We start from the raw sequence: 7,176 nt of genomic DNA, 5'->3' as shown, positions 1-7,176 counted from the left end.
ACAAATAGCGACAAATCGCTTAAATAATCCTTCTTAGTTACTAATTTTTCTGTTTATTTATTAAAAATAAAAAACTCGAATTTTTGGTAAAACAATTTACAGCAGACAATAAAAAAATTCACAAATATTAAAGACATGTTAAATCATAATAAAATTGTTGAAACTGGATTATAAGATTAACCATGCATTCCTTGTTTTGGTGCAAGTCCAGATGGACTTATAAATCAATTCTAGGAAAATATATATATATATATATATATATATATATATATATATATATATATATATATATATATATATATATATATATATGTATATATATATATATATATATATATATATATATATATATATATATATATATATATATATATATATATATATATACACTCATTTGACTATTATGCACAAGTCCAAATAGCAATAAGTTTGTTTGGACTGAATCAATATTTGTTTATAGATATGTTTCTTTATGAAATGACTTATAGTGGAAATATTATTGTAAGCATTAATTTTGATAAATGTGATTTTTTAGATGTTGTAGATAAGTTAGAGTATTTTTATAAAAAATGTATTTTATCTCAATAATAAATAGTACATATCATGTATTTTTACAGTTTTATAAGAGGACCTATAAAGTAAAAATGGCACATTCTACATGAATTTGTAAAGCTGCTATTATTTGACTTTCTATAACTTCTTTGTGTAATAGTTGATTTCTTCCATTACGTATTATACCAAAAAGCTTAAGCAAATCAGATATTAAAAAATCTTTATCCGCCATTACAGAATATCCACTCTTCAACTCTCTTTTCAAAAGTCTTAATTGCTAAATTATTTCAATATCAGAAAAAGAACCAACAAGTAATTCACTAACAAAATGTTATTGTACCAAAAAAAGCAATTCCAACTAATCCTTTAAAGATAAAATGGTGCTTATAGTGGGAAAACAAACTACTTTGAACTGTAAAGCTTGAATTTTTTTTTGACAAACCAAATTCAAAACAGTCAACAATAACTTTTGTTTTAGGATAAGTCTATTTGAAACATTACAACATGTTAAGTTTTTGGCAATATAAATTAGACCAAAATAGTATTGCACCAAGTTTAAGGTATATCAAATTTAACCATATAATAAGATCTTGACACAATAGATTTTGGTGTCTTAAACTAGGAAGTAAAATTTAAATTAAAAAAGTCTGAGCCATGTTAATAACAAGAATAGTTGGTCTGTCGATAGTTGGTCAATCATGTTTCACCTATAACCAGATATGTAAAATATGAAGGATATGTAAACAATTCTTTGGGGAACTTTTCTTCAGAATGATGTTCAGGATGATAATACTTCATACTTTCACATTCATTTCTAGGATTTAAATATTCAAATAAAATGCCAAAAATTTCTTATCTCATGCCAGTCAACGAGTTAAAACATTTATCATCTTTTTTGTAACTAAAAATATTATTTTTCAATTGGTCGTTGATTATTTTTAAACTTTTATATTCTTCAGGCAAGCTCTTTTAGTTTTCATAAACTACTACTAATCTTTTTTAAACGATTAATTTTTTCGGATGGAAATATCTTACAGTTTTCACAATTTTAACTATTTGTGAAATCCAGTAATGTATAAAGTTTTTTATCACTTAACTTAGTCGTGAACTCTGGCTATTTTACATGGAGATTTTCAAGGTAAATTTTCTTGTGTTGTCTTAAATGAACACAAGCTTTAAACTTCATTTCTTTTTTTTAAGATTTTTTACTGCAACTAATTTAATCTTCTAAGGCCTAAAGTGAAACTCCCGCACTTTAGTATGTTTCATTATTTCAAAATTATCAGCACCTTCTTTACGTCTATATTAACATTTTGTTACATCAAGCTTTGTAAACATCGAGTTTTTTCTCTTGGTTCGGACCGATATCAGTTTTTTTGATATTGTTATTATAAAATGAATTTCTATGCAATGATATACAGTAATACCTTTCTCTTCCACTTTTTTTCAATATTAGTCTGATGATGCTAGAGTTAAAATAAGACATTTTTATTTAGTACGAATATAGTTTGTTTACAATTTTGTCCTTATTTGGCCTCTTTTTGAAGCTGAGTAATCAGTTGCGCAATCGAATTAGAGAAATGTCTATTGAAAACAATTCTAATTCTCAACTTAATAGTTTTAAAGTTTTTCATCAAACTAGAGACTCTGAAAAAACAGGTCGAGGATTGTGCATTTTTATCCACAACTCCTTAGATTTCAAACTACGCAAAAATTATTTTGCTGTTACGCATGATTTTGAATTGTTATCAATTGAAGTTGTAAACAAAACTTGCATGAACGCAGTTGTACACGTCATATAGAGGCCTTCTGGTAATAAAAAAGCGTTTAACAAACAAATTAAAAGCCAAATTATAAGCGAAGCAAAGCAAATTAAGTGCAAATGCGTTTACTTCGTATGTGATCTGAATTTAGATTTACTTGAATACATCAAAAACAAAGACGTCAGAACTTTTTTCTAGATTATGTTTCAAAATGGATTTATTCCAACTATAAATAAACCAACTCGAATTACAAAAAATACTGCTACTTTAATTGATCAAATTATAATTAATAATTTCAAAAACATAAAAATTAAAACTTGAATATTTATTACAGACATATCTGATGATTTTACGGTTTTTATAACAGCACAAAAATCGTTAAATCAACCTTCTAAAAAAGTGAAAACTAAAAAACGACTAATTAAGGACGCTTCTCTTGTGACATTTCTTAGCCTTTATCGACAACAAACTGGGAATCTGTTTTAAAAACAAAAAATGTTATTGCTTATGATATATTTTAGCAATAAAGCATTCGCAATAACAGCTAAATTTATTTTCAAATAATCAAACAATAACTCTACAAAATCCATGGATAACACCCGGAATCATAAAATCTTCGAAAAAAAAGCAACGATCGTATGAGAAGTTCATTAAAAAAAGAACTTTTAAAAATGAAACCAACTATATCAACTATAATTGCCTTTTTGTGACGATTGTAAAGCGCTCAAAACAGTTTTACTTTAGTAGCCAATTACTAAAATACAAAAAGGATATACAAAGAACTTGGAACATAATAAAAGAGGTTACAGGTAAAAAAGGTATGAATATTAGTCGTTTACCAAAAAAACTAATTATAAATGACTGTGAAATTACTAACGACGCAATAATTGCTAATTCGTTTAACCATGCACTTGTTGGGACAGGTCCAAGTTCAGCATCAAAAATAAATAAAGGTAAAACTTGCTTCAAATCATACCTAAACTCTAATCATAATACAATGGACAATAATATGCTAACAGAAACAGAATTGCTTGATGCCATGCACTTACTTAAACCAAATAAAGGTAATGAAGTTGATGATGTAAGCAGTAATGTGGTAATTAAATCAATTCCTTATTTAAAAATTCCGCTTTTGCATATATTTACGCTCTCTTTAAACCAAGGAATCTTTCCCGATAAACTTAAAGTTGTAAGGGTAATACCTATACTAAAATTAGGAGATGAGATTAGTGTCTCCAATTACAGGCCTCCATACTATCATGCTTTCGAAGTTATTATAACACATTATGTATAAAAGATTGTATTACTTTTTAGATGTAAACAATATTCTTTATAGTAAGCATTTGGGTTTAAAAAGAGTCACTCTACTGATCAGGCTATTGTTAATCTTACTCATGATATCTTTAAATCATTTGATGAAAATAAGTATACATTAGATGTATTTATTGATCTCAGTAAGGTTTTTGACACTGTCGATCACTACATTTTATTAACTAAATTAAAAAACTATGGTATTAAACATATAAATATTGCATTTTTTAAAAGCTATTTGTCAAATAGAAAAAAATACATTTCTTATAATCAAGGTAAAACAACCAATATGAACATAACATGTGGAGTTCCTCAGGGATCTCTATTAGGGCCACTCCTATTTCTCATTTTTATTAATAATTTAAGCAAAGCTTTTACTGAACTAGATACAATTTTATTTGGACATAACACAAATCTATTTTATGCACATAATAATATAAATATTCTGTTTAAGTCAGTAAACAAAGAGCTATTAAATCTTACTGAATGGTTTAATGTTAACAAATTATCTCTAAATGTAACCAAAACAAAACACACTTTTTTCCATCGTTTTTATGACCGAGATAAAATTCCTTTGAAACTTCCAAAACTTTGTATTGCCAATCAAGACATAAAAAGAGAAACCTCTTTAAAATTTTTCGGCGCGCTTCTTGATGAAAATGTGACGTGGAGAGATCACATACAATATCTCGAAAATACAATCTCAAGGAACGTAGGTCTGCTATGCAGAGCTAAGTCTTTTTAGTAGTATAAAAAACGGATTCTGGCTCATTTTTTTCAACTATATCTGTAACCATAATCTCATATCATAATTAAACTATAAACATATCCATATTCTCATAAGTCATTTCAACCAGTCTAAGTATGAAATGCTGTTTCTATCATCATAAAAAACGGATTCTGGGCCAAAATCAAAAAAATCATCGTTTGGCTTAGAAAGTATGATACATCTCTACCATATTTCAACATATATATATATATATATATTATGAGATCTGTTTAAACAGAATAACATGGTAATAATTATAATTATATAATTATATAATTATAAGGTGAAATCTAGCCTAAGCGTAATAGAAAACATTTCCTATTACATGAAAACTTCCAGATTGCCCCACTTGTGCATCACCAGAGTTTAATGTTACAACTAATCTCCTTCCACTACCAACACTAGGCATGGAATCAGTAAAATTTATGTAAAATGAAATAGTAGTTGTAGAACCAATTATTGAACTTGATTGATACAATAGTCCAGATGATTTATTATTAAATGAGTTAACATTAACACTGTTCCACGAAGAAAGATAAAAGTCTTCTAAACCAGATGAGGCGTATATGCATACACTATTATCATCAAATCCAGGATAAAGTGTGGTCATGTTATTATTTGAATCTAATTGCCTAACTATTTGTATCCAAGGGTTTATAACAGAGTTAGTATTTACTGGAAAATTGTATGCCTCATACATGCATACTCAAGATTTCCACCAATTTCCAGATACTCCAATAACATGCATTCTAAAATACTTAAGATAAACACCTCGACCAGCAACGTTTGGAGCATCTAATAATATATATTTTTTACCATAAGTTGTATTCATAAATCTAAATGTTCCTGAGTATAATTTAATAGATGACAATGATTGAGGTATTGATGTAGTTCTTGTAATATGAGGTTGTATCCAATATGTAACGTCTTGACTAGTTTTATTGTATAATTGAATTACTAGACTTTCAACAAATGGCATATCAAGAGTAAAGTAACCTAAGTGGTGCAAGTAAAAAATTACAAGCTTCAGGATTAGTATAATCTCCAACACTATCTGTAGAAAGAGAAAAATCTCCTATGCAAAGTGCATGATCTGCGTATATTCTAAGAAATATATTACCTGGAACATTATGATTAGGATCTGTTCCTTCTAATGCTAACCATAGTTTTCTGAGAATACCAGGACCAGAAGCTTGTGTAAAAACTGTAGTTGCATCAGCACCTGTAATTGGTGGAATAGTCTGTTTTTTTAATCCAAGGCACGTTAAACTTGAATTTGGTATTATTCCTTATTCATTAAGACTAAGTGATTTATTATCAACATAATTTTTTGTCGTAGCACCTTGTGGGTTAGTAGGTTCTGCTACATTTATTAATTTATTAGAACTCATATTAATATTACTAGTTGCATTATTTTGTTCATCTCTTCTAATGAACAAGTTATTAGCTTGAGTTGTTGTTAAACCATCTATAGCTACAGATGAAGTTCTATCACGACCGAATATATCAACAGGCATTTTATATATAAAGAAAAAAAAATTACCATAAATTATTAATAATATTCTGAAAATCATGTCCCTCATCTAATTTTTTTAAAACATACAAACACAAATATCCACAGAATGAGGTAGTTCCAGATTGAACACTCTTTCACTGTTATAATAAACAGGACTTTTTAAATAATAAACAATTTCAACAGGCGGTGGTAGTCCATAAGAGTCAAAACTTAGTTTTTTATCTCCGTCTTTGTACCAGCAAATCCAGTGAAATCCTTGCGTATTTGAATCTCGTGTATTTAATATTCCACATTCTTTTCTTTGTGTATTTTTCGGTAATTCATCTCTTACAAATACACCTCTAAAATGTTTTATTTTTAATATTTTTGCTGCTTTGATCAATTGAAAATTTGTTAGTGGTTCATTGGGTAGAATTATTTCTTCAACATTGATAAATTAATAATTGCTATTTTTCATTTTTACTTATAAATTTTTTTTTCTCAAAAAAATAATTTTACTTTTTTGGCTCCCCTTCCCCCCACACCTTGGGCTCCCCTACCCCCTACCCTATGGGCTCTTTGACCTATATGACCTAATTGTCCTATAAATTATTTTCTTTTAGTTTGTAGTGTCCATATGATAATGTGTGTATTCCATCTTCTAAAATAACTCTTTTATCGTCTTCTGCGCTTAATGCTATTTTATTGATCTCTGTTTAAATTTCATGTGAATATGATCTTATTACATTCATTTTCCTAATATGATCTCTTTTATTTAATAAACAATCTTTGTAATCTTCATGTGTTATATACTTTTTAACAACATTTTTCTTCACTCCTTTACATTTTTTGTTATCTTTTCCGTGTACTTTATAAGAATACAACTTTGATCTGAGTCCTACGAATTCTTCAATTTGTTCTCCTCCAGTCTCATCATTAAACATTCCTATTACTTTCTTATTAAAATCAACTTTAAATCCTACATTATTAATTGCTGGGTGCTTTGTGTAAAACTCACTTGTATCAAATTTGCTTTCAATATCTTTAGAAATATCAGCATAAAAGTCTTTTGTTTTAATTTCGTGTGCTAAAGAATCTGTATCTGTGAATAATAGTTTTGCTCGATCAGCATATTTTTCCTTTATGTAATCATAATGAAATTCATACATTAGAGTTTTGCTCAAATCTAATATACACATTCCTAAGTAAATTGGTTTAGCATATTTTAATTTTGTTCTTTTCATATGTATTGCGATTAAGTTTTCATCAAATATTGTTCTACTTTC

Source organism: Hydra vulgaris, chromosome 13 (assembly GCF_038396675.1).
Source record: "Hydra vulgaris chromosome 13, alternate assembly HydraT2T_AEP".
NCBI classification, from domain to species: domain Eukaryota; kingdom Metazoa; phylum Cnidaria; class Hydrozoa; order Anthoathecata; family Hydridae; genus Hydra; species Hydra vulgaris.
Note: the sequence above shows the minus strand (reverse complement) of the source record.